The sequence below is a fragment of the Leopardus geoffroyi genome, chromosome C3 (assembly GCF_018350155.1).
Source record: "Leopardus geoffroyi isolate Oge1 chromosome C3, O.geoffroyi_Oge1_pat1.0, whole genome shotgun sequence".
In the NCBI taxonomy this organism is placed as follows: domain Eukaryota; kingdom Metazoa; phylum Chordata; class Mammalia; order Carnivora; family Felidae; genus Leopardus; species Leopardus geoffroyi.
Genome location: NC_059338.1, coordinates 54,062,851 through 54,082,255, shown reverse-complemented (window position 1 = coordinate 54,082,255; position 19,405 = coordinate 54,062,851). Strand labels below are relative to the sequence as shown.

The window sequence follows — 19,405 nt, the reverse complement described above, 5'->3', positions numbered from 1 at the left end:
TCTCTCTCTCTCTCTCTCTCTCTCAAAACTAAATAAACGTTTAAAAAAAGTTTAAGTAAATACATAAACATTAAAAAAAATTTAAAAGACCAAAAGGGGTCCTAAGACTAGAAAGGTTGAGAACTGTGAGAAGTAAGTCTCTCTCCCATACCTATCCCCCTAGGTACACAATTCCCCTCACCAGAGGCAGCCTTCGTTACCAGTTTCCTGTGTATTGCATGCATATACGTAAAATAAATATTATGTAAGACATATTATTTTTATTTTTACAAATGGTAGTATGTTATGCACATTGAGAATTTTGAAATAAGAAAAAGTGATCATTATTTCATCACACTTTCCAACTCTTCCCTCTAGAAGAGCCCTTGGAGCATGCTGTGTTTACTATCCCAGCTGTTACTGAGGCATTCAATGACACCCACTTTTCTTTGGTTGTTCACCTGCCAATGACAGGGTAAGAGAAATCCGTATCATGTTTATGACCATAAGAAAATTTCCATTTTTAATTTTTTGAGATCACCTTCTCTTTAAGCTAATAAGATAGTTGTAAAGACTTCAGAGTGCTAACTCATTTTCTTCTCTTTGCGAGTCTTGTAACAGCTCCTAAGCCAACATAACTATAATTATAACGTAACCCAAAGAGATGTATGAATCTAGCCAAAGAAGGAATCCCTCTTTATCTTTGGTGAATTCATGATTATTTCTGTATTTCTTACTTACTGATTCTCACTTAAACTGCTTTTAATCTGCAACTAACCCTTCCACGGAGTTCCTAATGTCGATTGCTATAATTGTTCCAAGAGTTCTCTCTGGTTCTTTTTTCTAATACTTACTACAGTAAAACCTTGGTTTGTGAGCATAATTCATTCCAGAAACATGCTTACAGTCCAAAGCACTTACATATCAAAGCAAATTTCAAGAACCTTTGATTCAGTTGTGATCATGTGACATTCCACACCGAGTACTACCCTTATTGTAAGACATCACTCGCTCGTCATGCAGAACTCACAGAACAAGTTACTCACAACTCAAGGTTTTACCGTATCTTCTGTTCGTAAGGTTTTGTTTCTCTATTATGATTGTTATTCCCTCATTTGTTTAGTTATTTATTCACTTGAACATACTTAAAGACATGAATAATTCCAAAATCTGAAGACCCTGGGGATTAATCCTGTCGTTTGTTTTGCAAAGGCCTGGACTGAGAGCATGCTCTTCCAGATGTGGCACGTGCTTCTGGCAGGTGTCCAAGGATGCACCATTATGGTAAGTTTTTGATTGAATGTTATTAGAGCATGTGGACAAAATAAATTTGGATGCCTAAACCATGTGAGAATAGTCCTGCAGTTACCATTCATCAGGAAACGCTTTTTTTGGTCAGCGACTAGCCGAAAGTAGTTGTTTTCTAGTCCACCTTGTTCATCATTGTTGCTGCCACTGCAAGTCTCATCAATTTCTTACCCAATGGACCTAAAACCTGTCTTCCGTCCTTGTGACGCCATTAAAATCCAAGTATATTGGTTATTGAGACCTACAAACCCTTCCAATTTTTCATTTGACTCTCAAGTTTTGGCCCTGGAGTTTCCCCTTCTTTCTTATAAATTCAGCTATGCACCGAAAAGGATGCCCATTGTAATTTGTCTAGCATTTTTAAGTGTTTTGCGTTGGAAGAGGTAACAGATAACTTAGTCTGCCATATCGCTGGAAACAGAAGTCCTCGTTACTCTTTATTGTTCAAGTTTAGGTCACCTAAAGACAAAACCAAATTTATCCTCCAAATTGTTTCTCTTCTCAAACCTAAATCGCTGCATTTCTCCAACTTCATATGAGAGCGGAAAGGCAAAATCCTTTATCAACACTCTTATTGCCAACATAATTTTGACATTCTTCTGTTAAGAGAAACTGTAAATCACAGAACTGGTTGTGTTCTCCTGTTGCTTCAACTGCTAAAGAGTATATAAACACAGCAGACATGTTAAAAATCTACATTTAATATTTCTATTATCAGTCTTCCAGGCAGTTTTGCCATCAGAGGATTCTTTTTTAAATTTAAAAAAAAAATTTTTTTTTCAATGTTTATTTATTTTTGGGACAGAGAGAGACAGAGCATGAACAGGGGAGGGTCAGAGAGAGAGGGAGACACAGAATCGGAAACAGGCTCCAGGCTCTGAGCCATCAACCCAGAGCCTGACGCGGGGCTCGAACTCACGGACCGCGAGATCGTGACCTGGCTGAAGTCGGACGCTTAACCGACTGCGCCACCCAGGCGCCCCTACATTTAATATTTCTATTATCAGTCTTCCAGGCAGTTTTGCCATCAGAGGATTCTTGCTCTGGCCCTCCCAATGCACTATCTGGTCTCATGGGCTCTTTTTTCGCACTCCCTGTTGATGTATCCCCATCCTCAGCTTCAGATTTCCCTCTCTCTCTCTCTCTCTCTCTCTCTCCCTCCAGTACACACCAGATTGGCTCTCTCTCTCTCTGGTTCCTTTCTCAAATGAACACACATCTCATCAAAATGTTTGACACATCTAAGGCTTTCCCACTAGCATATTCCATCTTCCTTGGAAAGAAAAGAAAAAAGAAAAAAATGTACTCCTAGATCATCTCAGCCTTATTTACCCAGAACTGATGTTTAAACAAGGGTTTAAACAAACCTCTAAAAAAGAATGGGCATGATTAGCAATTACCATGAAAATATTTATAGCAATTAGTGGCCTGACACTTGGAGATCTCTAACTCTGGTTTGTAGAGCATGGAGCCTCCAAGCACAAAAATTGAGAGGTTTTGAGTGTCTTTTATTACAAAATAAAATAAAAGCAGGACTTTACAAGCAAATATTTTACAGAAGCCAGACTGTTCAAACATCAGGACCTTGAAATTTCATAACTTTACCCAAATGAGCCTGCAGCCATTTACCTAAAAAATACCCACCAAATCTTTGGGAAATGTTGGCTACAAACTCTTGAGTTGAATACTAATTCCTAGGGCCTGTAACACCACTCTAAAATAGGCCAGTCTGAGCAAGGGCATATGGGAATCAGGTGATAAACGTAATCCAGTGTCACCTCACAGCAGTCCCCAGGAAGTTCACATATCCTTAACTATTTCTCCCATTTTTAAAAAATTTGTTGAACACATTTATTTTATTTATTTTTTTTTTTATTTCAGCTCCAGCGTGGGGCCGGACACAGGGCTCAATACCATGACCTTGGGATCATGACCTGAGGCGAAATAAGAGTCGGGCGCTCAACGGACTGAACTACCCAGGCACCCCAAGAATTTGCATTTCTGACTAGCATCATGTGATGCTAATGCCGCCCATCCATAAACCACACTTTGAGAACCCACCCTGGATTAAGACAAGGGACAACAAAGTGTTTGTCCTGCATTGTCTGCCTCATTTTTTGTCCTGGAAATGCCATATCTTATCTAGCAGCCTGACGCTACTGCTCATCAAAGCCCAAAGCTCATGAATCATCTTTATGCTCCAGGATCTTCACATGATATTTAGCAACATAAAAAAGTTTGAAAATGTAAATGTCCGGTATCTCTTCTGGGAGCTCCCTGATTTGTAGGACAATTTATGTCCCCATGCTTTATACAAACGCAGGAAACAAGGGACGGTCGGTCCCATGTTGGCATTATCTGACAGACTTACAGGTAGTGGTTACGATTTGAAACGGTACCCAACAAATTCAAGCACTGACTGTTCTTGCAACGGTTTTGGTTTTTTGTTTGTTTAGTGCCTGATTCTGAAGGGGAAAACAAAAATGAGTAAGACGTGGTCCCTGCGCAAAGACACCTGAAAGTTTACTGGAAGAAATAAGCAGTGTAAAAATAGGTTTATTGCAGGACGAGGAGCACAGAGCAGGAACAGAACACTAGACCTGGAAGCAAAACACCCCATGCCTATCGAAGCTTTGCTGCTGACTAATTGTGTGACGGCAGGGCAAGTCCCTGTGCCTGTGTGTGCCGACAGACTCCGGGATCTGTATCTGATAAATACACAGACCACAGGTATGATACCTCCCGAGCTCATGATTCTCCAGGATGGCTCTGCCCCTGAAAGCTAAGCCCCAGGGATGAAAGCTAATCCTGGGATAGATAAAGCTAAGATATCAAGACCCCGCGTACTTAGGAGAGCCTTTCTCTGCTATAGTGAGCGCCTACCAAGAGGCACTCAGTACATCCGCCCACTGCAGAGAGGAAAGGAGCGTCTACAGCTAGCTCGTTCTAAAAAAGAACCCCTTTTTTTTTTTGAGAATTTACCATTTGCCAGGCACTATTTTTAGTTAAATACATGAACTCAATCTACACAACAACCATATGAGGAGCTGCTATTATCCCTTCTGCCTCCAATGCTTTTCCCCAGACACCCACGTGGCTCACTTCCTCACCCTTTTCAATTCTTTGCTCAGGTACCACCTTTTTAATGAGGTCTACCCTGATTGCTGTCTTCCAAAGTGTAACATCCTCCCCTCACCAAAAAAAGAAAATCCTTATTCCCTTTACCCTCTTCTACATCTTTTCTTCTCATCACATTTATCACATCCTAATAATACTATATATAATGTACTTATGCTTACTGTTTCCTGTCTTCCCGTATTTGAATGTAAGTTTTCTGAGGGCAGGGTATTGGTTTGCAACTTTGGGAGTTCTCCGGCTGAAATTCAAACCTGGTCCCCCTACACAGAGGGCAAGGAGAGACCAAAGAAAGAAGCAGGCCAGCCCAGATTGGTAGGTCATCATACCTACCTGCCAGAATCTTAAAAGTTTATATAGAGCGCTTAACAGGGTTCAGTCCCATATACAATCCAAATGGTCTCAACGACACATTTCTTTTTTAAGGTTGTGCCCTTGAAACAGCTCTGGCTACGGGAATGATGCTCAGAATGTACATTCCAATGATGGGGAGGGACTAAGAAGCCTCCTGTCACCTGGGTCTAGCTCTCAGATCAGCTGGTGGTCACGCCCTCTTGATGACTTCCCCCAACACAGAGATCTCTGTTTTGTTCATTGATGTGTCTCTAGTACCTCAAACCCAGGAAGGCAAACTTTTGTGTACAGTTTCAGATAGCAGATATTTCTGGCTTTGGTCTCTGTTCCAACAGTCTCTGTTCCAACTAAACTCTGCCCTTCATCATTCAAAAGCAGCCACAAATAATACATAAGCAAATGGATATAGCTGAGTTGAATAAAACTTTACTTATGGACGTCGAAGCTTGAATTTACTGCGATTTTCACATATCACAGAATATTCTTTTTATTTTTTTCAACCACTTAAAAATGTAAAAAAAAAAAAAAAATCTTAGTTTACAGGCCATAAAAAAACAGGGAGAAGGCTGGATGCAACCCCAGGCCACAGTTTGCCAACAGCTGACCTGGAAATAGTAAAAGTTCAAATGGAATATTTTATGCCAAAGTATTTGAGGGTACTTGAAAGTGTTATTTTAAGTATATTGAGCATTCCTTATACAATCATGTCTATGTTATTATTGTGCTTCCCAAGTGCTTTTCATAGCACAGAGGAAAATTTAACTTTATCACGTCTCTGAATTACGACTCATTTGAGTTAGTTAGATTGGAAATCAGAAATATCTCAATAAAGATGGTAGATGGTCAACCGTTCTGGCCCCAGATATCTCATCCATCTCCCATTGTACGTCATCAATAAAACAAGCTCTCAACGTGAGCTTTAGATTTGATTTTATGATTGTTTAAAAAGCAACAGACAGCACTAGAGCTACAGCAGTTATAACAATGTGTATGTTTTTGACAGTGACTCATGCTGAGAAAAGATGAAGTTGGCTCGTGTCAAAGGTATAGAAAAGGCTGCATGAGCGGGGATGTGTAGAACTGGAACTGGAGGATTAGCTCAGCGTGTTTCCGACGTGTGGGGCCCGTGGACGACAGTGCTGTGCCGGAGAGGTTAGTTCAGGACTTTGTTCTTATAGACACAGCCTGCTCTCCTAAGACCAAGCTGGACATTCCACAATCCCATACTGACACACAAAGGAAGCACTTCCTATTGTAGGGAGCCAATAAGTATTTGAATTAATGGATGAATATATAGATAGCTTTGAACTACTGGGGGCAAAGAAAACACTCATTCTAGTAAACAGGCCATCAACAAATATGATGATTTTTTTTTTCTGCTGTATTCTTTTCTGCCATGGGAAAAACAAGAAACATAAGCCCTAACACTTGGCCACTTATTCATTCATTTATTTCACATTTATCGAGTATATGCTATGTTCCAGAAACTCTACAAGGAACTGGACTTACAAAACTAATCAAGGCCGCAGGACTGCACTGCAGCTTTCAAGGGGAATAGACACTTTCCTTCCTCCATAAAAATTAATTAAACATTTGGGTCCTGATGGGCAGTGAGATGGCATCTGCCCGCAGGGTTGTTCAGGCACATACTCCATTAATAAGGTTTCCTGACAGGGGGTGCCTGGGTAGCTCATTCAGTTGAGCATCCGACTCTTGATTTTGGCTCAGCTCAAGATCCCAGGGTCATGGGATGGAGCCCTGTGTCTGGCTCCACACTAAGCGTAGTGCCTGCTTGGGGTTCTCCCTCTCTACCCCTTTCCCCTGCTCACACGTGCTCTCCCCCCGCCTCTCTCTCTCTCAAAAATAAAATTAAATTAAATAATAAAATTTAATTTAATTTAATTATTTAATTTAATTTAAAAAATAAGGTTCCCCGACAGAAGAGACAATACTAAACCAAACATGTCAGAAGTTTTGAGACCAGCAGGACGATGATCTCGCTCTCATTCAATTTCACAGCATCCTGAGGGAAGTAAATCACCAGACTGGCTGATGCACCAGGGTCCACCACCCACTGCAGAAATAATAAAAATGTTACCTCAGAAATCCAGCAAGAAACTTGTGTCTCAAGAAGAAATCAAATTTATACAAACATGGAGGTCCAGAATAAGCACTGTTTGGCATCAGACACACGAATAATAGTCTTTAATATAAAGGACTTCCAAAATGGCACATGAGAAGTTATACATTAAACAACTTGAATAGGTATTTTGTAAAAAAAAAAATGAAATATAAAAAATTTAGATGAACACTTACATTGCTTAATGTGTGTATCCCAGTCAGCTTCTCCTAATTAGTCAAGTTTACCTAATTATTCATATACCTATCAAAGTATACATGTTTAAATGTTAGCTTATTTACAATTATCAAGTTTTTTATTTTTTTAATGTTTATTTTTTTAATAATTTTTTTAATGTTTATTTATCTTTAAGAGAAAGAGACACAGAGTGCAAGTGGGGAAGGGGCAGAGAGAGAGAGGGAGACACAGAATCTGAAGCAGGCTCCAGGCTCCGAGCTGTCAGCACAGAGCCCGATGGGGGGCTCAAACCCACAATTCAATGCTTAACTCACTGAGCCACCAGGTGCCCCAGGGGTGGTAAATCGTATTCATTGATTTCATTTACTGTTTTCATTGTCATCATGTGTGCAAATTATGATAACCACTAACTTTTTCAAACTTAATGTCTGAAAACCTCATAAAATCAACCTAAATATTTACCTTAGCGCAATTTACAAAACTTTAATAAGGTCTTACAGTGCCAAGGGTATGTATTATTGTGAAAGTAAAGTTTCACAAAGCTAAATAAATTGCCTCCCATACCTTAAAAAAAAAGTAAACATTTTATTTTGTCTTGATATAAAAATAAATATAATTCAGGCCGGATTCATTATTATGTTCATTGTTTTTTTCTGAATTTAAAATAAATTAAAATTACAACATTGTTGTGGGCCCCTACAAGTGTCATAGGCCTTGGGCACTGTGTCTATGTGCCTAATGGAGATGTTGGCCCTGTGACAGTGTCTGCCTTCCTGCCTTTCATCCTCCATAATTCAATAACGTGTTTCTTTCATGTTTATTTATTTTGAAAGAGAGAGAGAGAGAGAGTGTGTGTGTGTGTGTGTGTGTACTCATGCATGATCAGGGGAGGGACAGAGAGAGAAGGAAACAGAGAATTCCAAGGATGCTGCATGCTGTCAGTGCAGAACCAGACGTGGGGCTCAATCTCACAAACCGTGAGATCATGACCTGAGCCGAAATCAAAAGTCAGAGGCTTAACTGACTGAGCCACCCAGGCGCCCCAATCCTGCATAATTCAAAAGTTACTCAAAGGGGCTGAGCATGATAGGTGGGGATGACAGGTAGAATTCCAGGGTGTGGGAGTCTTGAAGGGTAATTATGAAGAGTTTCCAAATTGGGGAAGAGAGGGCTGTGGCAAAGGGGTAAAGAGGATGACTGTATGGAGAGACAGTGACAGCAGCTGAGGGATGTTAGGTTCTGAGCAGGGCGAAGAGAGGATCTAGCTGTGGGTTGGGCACATGGTAAGGGTGGTAAGGTGAGATCATAGAGCAAGAGATGAGGAGAGTGACCTCACAGCTTAGTGCAGGCTGTCAGAAGCCTGAGTGGAATGTGTGTGTATGTGTGCCTTACCGCTAGTCATTGAGAAAAGCTGGGAGCAGTGACGTTCCACTAGCAATAAACATACCTAGCTCCACATTTTGATTTCTAAACATCATTCTCCTTTAAAAGGAAGTAGGACTGGGGCACCTGAGTGTCTCAGTCAGTTGGGTGTCTGGTTCTTGGTTTTGGCTCAGGTCATGTTCTCACAGTTTGTGGGTTCAAGCCCCACATCAGGCTCCGTGCTGACAGTGCAGAGCCTGCTTGGAATTCTCTCTCTCTCTCTCCCTCTCTCTGCCCCTCCCCCTGCAAAATAAGTACATAAACTTTTTTTTAAAGTAAAAATAAAAGAAGTAGGACTCTCAGAAGAAATGGCAGGAAAATTACAAATGAGCATAGAATATCTTATTCCAGAAAGTAAGGAAGTACTAAAAAAATGATAGGGACACTGCCAAATTGGGGACAATTTGATAATAGATTTAATAAATAATGATAACAAGAGATTAGAATCCAGCGAATAAAATAAGTATCCATGAGTCCATACCGATATGAATGAGTTAATGAACTAATTGATAAGGAGAAGGGAATTTTTTTTCCTTACAGCAGAATGTCAACTAATAAATATAGAATGAATGATTAGATTAAAAATCACTGTCTGGCAACCATTATAATAATATTGATTCAGATAAAAATAATCACTGGATTGCACAAAGGGCAAGAATAGATATTTTTTTAAAGAAGACATCCAGATGGCCACCAGACACATGAAAAGATGCTCAACATCACTCATCATCGGGGAATGCAAGTCAAAACTATAATGAGATATCACCTCACACCCGTCAGAATGGCTAAATCAAAAACACAAGAAATAATGAACGTTGACGAGAACGTGGAGGAAAAGGGACCCTCGCGCACTGTTGGTGGGAATGCAAGCTGGTTCAGCCACTGTGGAAAAGAGTATGAAGGTTCCTCAAAAAATTAAAAACAGAATTACCATACGATCCAGTATTTCCACTAGTGGGTATTCACCCAAAATAAATGAAAACATTCAATTGAAAAGATATATGCACCCCTATGTTTATTGCAGCATTATTTACAATAGCCAAGATACGGAAGCAGCCCAAATGCCCATCCATAGATGAATGGATAAAGAAGATGTGGCATATATACAATGGACTATTACTCAGCCATAAAAAAAGAATGAAAGATTGCCATTTGCCACAGCATGGGTGAATCTAGAGTGTGTAACACTAACTGAAATAAGTCAGTCAAAGACAAATACCATGTGATTTCACTCATATGTGGAGTTTAAGAAACAAAACAAAGATAAAAAGACACACACACACATGCAACCCACCAGACTCTTAACTATAGAGAACAAATTGGTGGTTGCTAGAGGGGAGGTCGATGGGGGATGGGTGAAGCAGATGACGGAGAGTAAGAGTATGCTTATCATGATGGGCACTGACTAATGTATAGAATTGTTGAATCACTAAATTGTACACCTGAAACTAATATAACACTGTATGTTCATTATACTTGAATAAAAAAAGAATAATCAATGGATGCTAAAACTCATGAGTGAACATTTGATATAGAATTGGATATTTAAATAGTCTCAAAACACCTCCCACAAAATACTAATTAAAAGGGGAGAGAGAATACTTTTACAGTAAAGGAGATTGGCAGGTACTCTTAATCAAGTGGTCAAAGTGAATGTTACCATTAATAAGACAAATTAAAATTGTGCACCACCTATTGGAGACAATGAGAAGACCAACCCTTCTGTGACATTCCTGCCAAAAGTATAAAATAAAAAAGCGTTCTCTAAATATAATTATGAAGAAATCTCAGATAAACTCAAATCGAGGTACCTTTCACAAAATAACTGCCCTGTGATTTTATAAAGTGTGAAGTTTCTAGAAGAAGTCCAGGGAAGAGTGAAGAACTCTCCTGTTTTGAAAAAGACTAGTAAACGTGGTACATGATTCTGGACTTGTTGACAAAACTTGAACGCTGTCTTCAGACTAGATGGTAATGATGTATCCATGTTATTTTGCTGATTTTGATGGTTGTATTTTCATTATGTAGAAGGACATCCTTTGTGAGAGAACCACACACTAAGACGTTTGGTGGGGGACGGGGGGCAGTGGTGACAAGGCATCGATGCCAGCAAATTGCCCTCAGATGTTTCGAGAGAAAAATTATTACACTGTTCTTGCAAGTTCTCTCTAAGTTTGAAATCATTTCAATAGAAGAAGATAAAATTAAATTGAAAATCTTCCAACTTTTACAGGACTTTTAGCCAAGGACTACAGAATTTGTTACTGAAGTGTTGTGTGTTCCCTGAAGAACATGTGCTTTCAAAGATTTATAATATTTTTTAAATGAAGTGGGTTTTTTTTGTTTTTTGGTTTTTTTGCTGACCTAAAAGTATGGCTCCCACATGCAAAACGAATCTGCGGTTCGAGAAGCGAGGACTTTGGTTCCCGCCGGTAGGAGGAGAAAGAGGAAGTAATGACTGTAAGAGAGCCAGGAGGAACTTCTGCTGTTTTAGCATTCTGTTTCCTGACGTAGGTGCTGGGTGCATCCTTATGTATTCCCTCGAGCTTCATGCTTAAGCTTTGTGCTCTTTTCTGTCTGTATGTTGTATCAATAAAATTTCAATTTAAGTGAAAAAAAAAAGAGACATAGTCCCTCATCTTAAAAAAATCCACAAACCACCAGAAACACCAGATGACAACAATTTTGTCAGAGTTACATCTGTCACACTCACAAATCAACAGTGAAGCACAAAAAAAAGTAACCTACAATGAAGCTCTCAGTTTGTGGTTCAACAGAAATTCAAGCGAAGGTCACTGCAGAAGGCCACAGTCAAAAAACCACGCTCACTCATCAGCTCTCCATGTCATCTTCTCTTGCAGGTATGCCAGATAGCTGTCAGAATCTGATTTTACTACCACCGTGTTCCTGCCTTCCTCTAATAACGTGAGGAGAGATTCTAACATTCAAAGACATTCAAAGATGTTTCCTGTACAGGCACTTGGTCAATCTGAAGACTCCAAGGATGTTTGCACAGTTAGGAGTGTGTCTAAGCAAGGTCCCGTGGTACTGCTGTCTAAATCATACGTGTGGCAGGATTCCCAAGGATGTGAGTAAAAATAAGAAGGAATGTGTCTACTGGGAATGCATCTACTGTGTGATGTGTTGCATGTGCAAAGTGTCCTCCTCACCAAGGGTGTCGTTTTCACCTAGAAATCCCAACTCCCTGAACCGGGCAAGTACTGCCCTATACAGGCACTTGGACCCCTTTCCTCCACACAGTGGTCCTGCCTCCTCTTACTGCTTCTCAGACTTCAACCTGGTGACCTTGTTAAAATGTGGGGGGGCGCCTGGGTGGCACAGTCGGTTAAGCGTCCGGCTTCAGCCAGGTCACGATCTCGCGGTCCGTGAGTTCGAGCCCCGCGTCGGGCTCTGGGCTGATGGCTCAGAGCCTGGAGCCTGTTTCCGATTCTGTGTCTCCTCTCTCTCTGCCCCTCCCCCGTTCATGCTCTGTCTCTCTCTGTCCCAAAAATAAATAAACATTGAAAAAAAAAATTAAAAAAAAAAATGTGGGTTCAAATGTGGGGTGGCGACTCTGCGTTTCTAATGTGCTTATGCTGGTGCTGGTGCTGCTGTTCGGTGGCCTCTCCTGGTCAGCCAGGTGTTAAAGACCAGCCCTCATGTTCACTTCCCCTTTGTGAGAAAGAGTTAATCTGTTAAAACCAAGTGGACAATGAATTCATTGAGTTTCTTTACAATGTCGCAAACACTCAAAACATAGAACATGAAGCCTGAGAGAAGGGTGTGAATAGATAGTGTCCCCTCTTGCTGCTGTGCTGTGTTTCTGTCAAGGTCACCCTTCTTGGCTATAGAACCCACAGTCCTATGTTTACGCCTGAGCCCTGGTACTTACAAGTTATATGATTTGGGGAAGATCATGTAACTTCTCTGTCCTCTTTTCTCACCTATAAAATCAAAATGCTAATACGTTCTTTGTTCTGTTTGTGTTAAGTAAAATTTAGTGTGGGTGGTTTCATATAACTAAGCAACGTTAATATGTCATTTGGGCATAAAAATAAACCATGACAGTGGAGAAAGGAGGTGAAAGAGATGAATCTGGACTAATAATAAATAATAACGATAGTAGCACATAGTATTATGACTCACTGAGCGGCAAGCCCTGTGCTTCAGCTTTACATGCTTCACATTAACTTAGTCTGCATGACAACATCATGAGGTGCATAGTATAGTTAGCCCCATTTTGCAGACAAGAACACTGAGGGTTCACGAGGCTATTTGTGTGCAAGAAAATGCAATTGCTAAGGGGTACAGCAGAGGCAGAATTGAAAGCCCCATCTGTCAGAGTCCAAGCTCTAAGTAGCAAAATGATTTTCAGAATCATCGGTTGATCATAATCACCTGGACAACCTTAAAAACAATCCCAGGTTTCAGGCCCAAGCCATGACCCACAAGGGTAATTCTTACACAGCCTGGCACCAGTCCACTCATCTGATTTTAGGAGCCACTTGGAAAGGTGCTGCTTTTCTCTAATTGTGGGAGGAGACATTCAAAATATGTCTGTTGTCGGAAGAGACCCCAGTGACACTTTGACAGTCATGAGCATGTCTAAGTGAGCTCCTGTGGTGCCAGTTGTTAGAGTCATGGGCTGAAAGTCAGGAGCTGGGGAGAGGAGGCCAGAAAGGCCTCATGTCCTATCTCACCATGACACTGATCTCCAGTTTATCATTGAATACCAAGGCATCCAAATGTCCATCACTTCCCTCTTGCTGCCAATAAGAAGACCCTGTTGCTCCTTGGAGCTGAGTCTCGGATGAGCACTTGCGTGAAGCATCCAGATTTCAATCCCAGATGCCCAAACTGACCACAGTGGTATGGATCCCAGTGTCCTGGGATAAAACCCAAGGAGTAGCAGTCTCATTAGGGAGCCACTTACCCAGTCTGGAATAGTCCTCAAGGTGTTTTTCTCTTCACAAAGATCTCTAACGCTTCTTTCTTTGACAGGAAGGACCTGGGGGAAGTCCCTCTAATTTCTGCCTGTTGACACTGATCTACTTTGGCCCTCTGACTTGTGTGGGCTTCCTGAAGTCTCTGCCACTGCAGACTAGAGGGGATCTCACTTCCTATTTGCCCAGGGTCAAAGGAAGAGAGGAAAACCTCCACCTACCTTGGTCTACCATCTACCTTGATGTCCCTGAAACAAAAGGGACATCATTCATCACCACCCCTCATACCTTTCTTTGACAGACTAGTCAGGAGTGGGGGAGGGGGGTTCAATCCAGGAGACTTGGGTTTTAGCTGTGGTTCTGGTTTACCAGTGGCTCTGCTCCAGCTATGATGACAAGAAAATTATTTACCATATTCTAACCTTCTTTTCCAAATCTGGAATATAAGAAAGTGTTTTCAAATAATTTCTGAAATCCTGTAGTTCATAAATTCCATGAGAGCATCAGGATGCAGAATAAGCACTCGGGAAATACTTTATGAAGGACTAGATGAATCTTCACAGAGATCTGGTGCCCTCTTGGACTGCCTTGTGATTTCAGCCAAAGCCATAGTGGACAGCTCCTAGGAGGCTCAGACTGGCCATGTTCTGACAAGGCCTCCCCTTTAAACCCCCCAAGACCACCTGCAAGTCTTGCTGCTTTTTGCCCCCATTTCTAACTCAGCCTCACCTTCTCACAACTTCAAATTCAACACAAAGGAGCCATTTACCTACCTCTATCTCCCTCAAAGTTGCTAACTAGTTCATGATCTCAGAGTGAGCAAAGATTTCTTAAACAGAGCAAGTTAAAAAGCAGTAACCACAGGGGCGCCTGGGTGGCGCAGTCGGTTAAGCGTCCGACTTCAGCCAGGTCACGATCTCGCGGTCCGGGAGTTCGAGCCCCGCGTCAGGCTCTGGGCTGATGGCTCAGAGCCTGGAGCCTGTTTCCGATTCTGTGTCTCCCTCTCTCTCTGCCCCTACCCCGTTCATGCTCTGTCTCTCTCTGTCCCAAAAATAAATAAACATTGAAAAAAAAAATTAAAAAAAAAAAAAAAAGCAGTAACCACAGAAAATACTAATACATTGAACTTATGCCCCTAAAAAGACATCATTAAGGGACTAAGCATGCAAATCATGGAGTAGGTGAACATGTTTGCAATTTATGTTATCAAGCAAATATCTGTATCTGGATTCAGAAAACACATGTATCGAGAATACATAAAGAATTGCTACAAGTCAAGAAAAAAGAAAAAAGACGAACAATCCAGTGTTCTTCAGAAGTGGGCAAAAGCTTGGACAGCCATTTGACAAAACAGGATATCCAAATGGCCAATATGCATATGAAAGTCTTCAGCACCATTAGTCATCGTGGAAATACAAATTAAAACTACAGTGCAATACTGCGATCCCCAGTCAAAACAGCCACAATTTAGAAGTCCAACAATAAGGATAGGCAAACATGAAGAGCAACGAACTGTAGGTCCCATATATTGCTGGCAAATGTGTAAAGTGGTACAATCATTTGGGAAACTATTTGGTAATACCTTATGTATTTTTTTCTGTGATCTAGAAACTCCACTCTTGATATATACCCGAAGAAATGAGTGCTTGTATCCACCAAGATACATACAACAAAGTACATAGCAACATTATTTAATAGCCCCAAACCAGAAACAGCCCAAACGTCCATCAATGGTAAAATGGATAAATTGTGGTAAAATCCATATAATGCGATACCATATAGGTGTGAAAATGAATACACCAACACTATATAAAACAACTTGGGATGAATCTCACAGACATAATGTTGAGCAAAAAAGCCAGACACCAAAGATTATGTATACCATATGATTCCATTTAAATGGAATCCAAAAAAAGGTAAGATTTCTATCAATGGTAACAAAAGTCAGAATAGGGATTATCTTTGGATGGAGTATTGACAGAGTAACTGAAAGGGAGCCTTCTGAGCTGCTGGAGATGTCCTATAGCTCCATCTTGGTGGTTATTCCACAAGTGTAGAAATACATAAAATTCATTGAGAGCTGTATAAAATTTGTGCACTTTATAACATGCGAGTTATAGTGCAATTTTTAAAAGTGCCCGGCTGTCTTAGGTCATATGTCCATCCTTGGATAGATCACTGTGGCTAATGATTGGCTTGGACCTGGATCATGGGTCTAGATCCTTCCTAGAGCTGGTGATGGAGCCCACCCAGACCATAAATGGACAGAGGAGGGGGCCCCCAAAAGGGAATAGGGAAGTGTTTCTGGAAGAAGAGGACACAGACATCCTAGGAGACACAGACAACTAATTTCTAACAGTCCAGAAGGAGGTGGCCCTCACCAGGAGCAAGTGGATCAGGAACCCAGTCCTCAGGAAGACAGAGAGGGTACAGAGAGACACGGAAAAATCCAGCTTCTGGCTTTCCAGTTTCTGGTTCTTGGTCCTATGAGTGAAGCTACACTCCCTATTTGGGGCTCTGTAAGATTCCCTATCTGTGAGGAAACTTCTCATTCTTGTTGGCCATTCAGCATCTTGAACCTCCTTTTATTGTTTGGGAAAGCTCTCCCACCTTGCGAATCTCAATGAGAGGCAGACCCACCTCCCACTATCAATGGTGAAAATGCCAAATAATCACTTTTCCAAACTTCCTTGCGGCTAGAATGTAGCAGATGGTAATGTAGTTTCTGCCAAGAAGATAGCACTGCTCCTGAACTACAGGGACCACAGGAACATTCACTCTGCAAGATGGTCCACCAGTGCCGGTGCAGTCCAGTGCTGGAGACATCAGAGCAGCAGCAGCAGCAGGCGCCCAGTAGTGTGGCTTAATGGTCCTCACTCATCCTTCTACATGCTCTGCCTAATAAGGCCCCACACCTGGGACTCCAGTCTTCCTGACTAGATTCAGTATCCCTTTTAATAGTTCCTTTTCAGCCTAAGTCAACCAGACTAAGTTTATGCTACTTGAAACCAGGAACCCTAACTGATAACAGCACACTTCCAGAAAATTCCCCGTTTGGTTTATACTAGTTTGTGAAAGTTCTGTTACTTGCAACATGGAGAGACAAAGCCTGAATGCAAAGAAGTGATTCTGCTGGATGAATATCCCATGCCATCATTTGGTCACAAGAAAGATGTTTGGTGGCAAACAGGCCACAAATCACACAACGGGAAGACAAGGGACTGAGTGAGCTAAAATGTGTGGATTGCTGTAAGGTCCTCAACTTGTGTTACGTTAGTTCTCGAAATGAACCCATGAGATGAGCCTGCATTAGTCTGCTTGGGCTGCCATGACAAAATGCCACACACTGGGTGGCTTAAACAAGAGACATTTATTTTCTCACAGTTCTAGAGGCAAGAGGGCCAAGATGAAGGTGCTGTAAACTTCAAGTTTCTGGTGAGCCTCTCTTCCTGGCTTCTAGCCAGCCCCTTCCCACTGTGTCCTCATGGCCTTTCCTCTGTGGTCTCTCTTCCTCTTCTTGGAAGCACACCAATCTTCTCAGATTACGGCTCTACCCTTATGACCTCATTCAACCTTACTTACCTAATCCTTAGAGGCCCTATCTCCAAATAGAATCATGTTGGGAATTAGGGCTTCCATACATGAATTTCAGGGGACACAAGTCAGTTGATAACAGATATGGTCCCAATATTGAAGAAGAGAAACATGAGTTAAAACCTTGGTTAAAACCTTGTTAAAACAAGGTTAAAACCTTGGCCAAGGTTGAAATAAAACCTTTGTGCTTGCCAGTCTCGATTGAAGCAGAAAGTATGAAATCCTAGAAATGAAAGCTTGCAAAGCCCTAGAAGAAAGTATGTGGATGTAGTAAGATACTTAAAAAAAAAAAAATGGGAGGAAGCCAGTGTGAATGTCTAAAGGTCAGCCCCGCAGCCAGTGTCTGGAATAGCCCAGATACACCCACTGGTGCCCCACTGAGCTCCATCTGTGTCCATGGCCAGCACAAGCTTCCTGACTCTCATCATTCTGGGTCCTATATCTGGGTCCTGACTCTTGCGCTGCTTCAGGAGTACTGACAATAACTCCCTCCTGAAACAAACTTCAGTCAAGCTCTGAATCCTCTTCTCCATCAGACGTCCCCTGGCTGGCTGAGCCTAGTTTTAGCAAAGAATCCTAAACCAGTCAGTATTGATCAAGATTACCTTGATAGTCAATCTCCTCTTCCTTCGCTCTTGATAATCAAGTTCCTCTTAGTAATTTTCTACCCATTCCCCAACCCTGCTCATTGGCTACAAATCTCCCCATTGTATAAAAGTGGAGTTCAATGATCTTGAATGAAATCTTCCTCGCCATTTTTTACAACTGTCAGAACTATTTTTCTTTGACAGTTGATTAAGGACAAGACCCATGTCTCATATTTCCCTGCACATATCTCCACAACACTTAGCACGTAGCTCCACTGGTACTTTGTCAAAAGGTGAGTGAGTGGCTGGGCAGGTGAATGACAGCAAAGAAACCCATGGATTGGCTACTGAGAAAAGCCCAAGAAACAGCTTGATGCCCGTGAAGAGTGGCAGGTGGGATCAACCCTGGAACAGAAAGCTGGAGAGGGCAAAGCGAAGAAAATGGAGGGAACCCAGCACACATGTCACAGTCAATTAGAACCACTTTGGGCCACTGCAGGAGAAAAGGGCCCCGACCTCAATGGGCCCCAAGGCCAAGGGGCAGTGTTTGGCAGAGGGACAAATACCGGATAACTGCTCTGACCCTGGCTTCGCTCCTTTTAGTTGTAGGACGTTGAACCCCTCCGATCCTCTGTCTCTCTGTGTGTGAAATGAGATCAACAGCCCCTTCACACATGCGAGGAAAGAACTATGTGGATTTTTTTTTTTCCTTTTCAGTAGTGTTTGATATCTATCAAAAAGAATGCAAATACTTTTTCCAGGTAGAGTTAAGGAGCTGGGGCTGAGGGCCTGGTTGTGTTTCCTTGTCTGTTTTACTTCTAGTGTGCTTTAAGTGCACCCTGAGATGCGGGACTGCTAAAATTTCAAAAGAAAAATAACAGCTGCGGAAGACGGATGCACAGGAGGAAGGAATGTCATGATTTGGCCGCCAGGTGCACCCACCTAGAACAGTCTGATGGGGCAGGACAGGATCCCAGGAGCAGGTAGGGAACTAACCAGGCTGAAAGACTGGCCCCGTTGGGGGTTGGTGAGCTGCCCAGAGCAATGGCCAGGGAGCTGCAGCTGAGTCCCTCATCTTCTAGGTTGGTCCTTATCTCCAAAGGCCTCCCATCACTGGAATGTGGTAGATGGTGATGGGGTGGCTGCGTATTCTCTGGGCCGACATAGGCCTGGCAGTCTGTCGGGTGGTAGCAGTAGGACCATGGGAGGTCTGACCAGTTAGTAACAGAGGCCTGGCCTACAGCTGGAGCTCCAGACACAGTCAGTGCTGCAGAGGAGGGTTCTGGGGCTGACCTGATAGGAGGCAGTGCTTCAGAGCAAGGCCCCGCCCCAGCAGTAGACAACTGAGCCACTGTTCATGGAACAAAGACAAGCATTGCAGGGGGAAGGGGGAGAGAATCAGAGGGTAAAAGGAAGGAAGGGGACCTGAGGGACCAAGGAGGTGGGGGCAGCGTGCAGAGCCCTGCACCCCCAGGGCCAGGGGTTCTCTGGGCTCAAGAACCATCATCCCAGCCAAAACACAGCTTCATTTCATCAAGGTTATTACAAGTGTTATTTTTAAAACATGTACATTCCTCGTGGAAGGGAAGTACCATCAGCATTGATTTTCTGAAACGTGTTTTAATCATCACAGCACTGAGACTGTGTTATTATCTCTACTCTACAGGAAGCGCAAGGCCTCTCCCTGGGGCATCATTTCCCAACTTGTGATCCATGGCATCATAATAATAATGCTAAGAGATGAGGGTCATGCAATTAAAAAACAC

The 19,405-nt window shown here is 42.1% G+C and overlaps 2 long non-coding RNA genes across 2 annotated transcripts in view; one reads left to right on the top strand and one right to left on the bottom strand.

Annotated features, from left to right (window-relative positions):
• On the top strand, positions 1–5,898 carry LOC123585085. The gene is made up of 3 exons (XR_006705897.1): positions 1–454; positions 1,192–1,263; positions 5,780–5,898. It is a non-coding gene; the product is annotated as an uncharacterized LOC123585085 (long non-coding RNA).
• Positions 5,899–6,652: 754 nt separating this feature from the next.
• The window catches only part of LOC123585083, a 76,440-nt gene continuing 63,687 nt past the window's right edge, over positions 6,653–19,405 (bottom strand). Inside the window, exon 4 of the long non-coding RNA XR_006705892.1 lies at positions 6,653–6,850. This is a non-coding gene — a long non-coding RNA (uncharacterized LOC123585083). The remainder of the gene's footprint in view (positions 6,851–19,405) is intronic.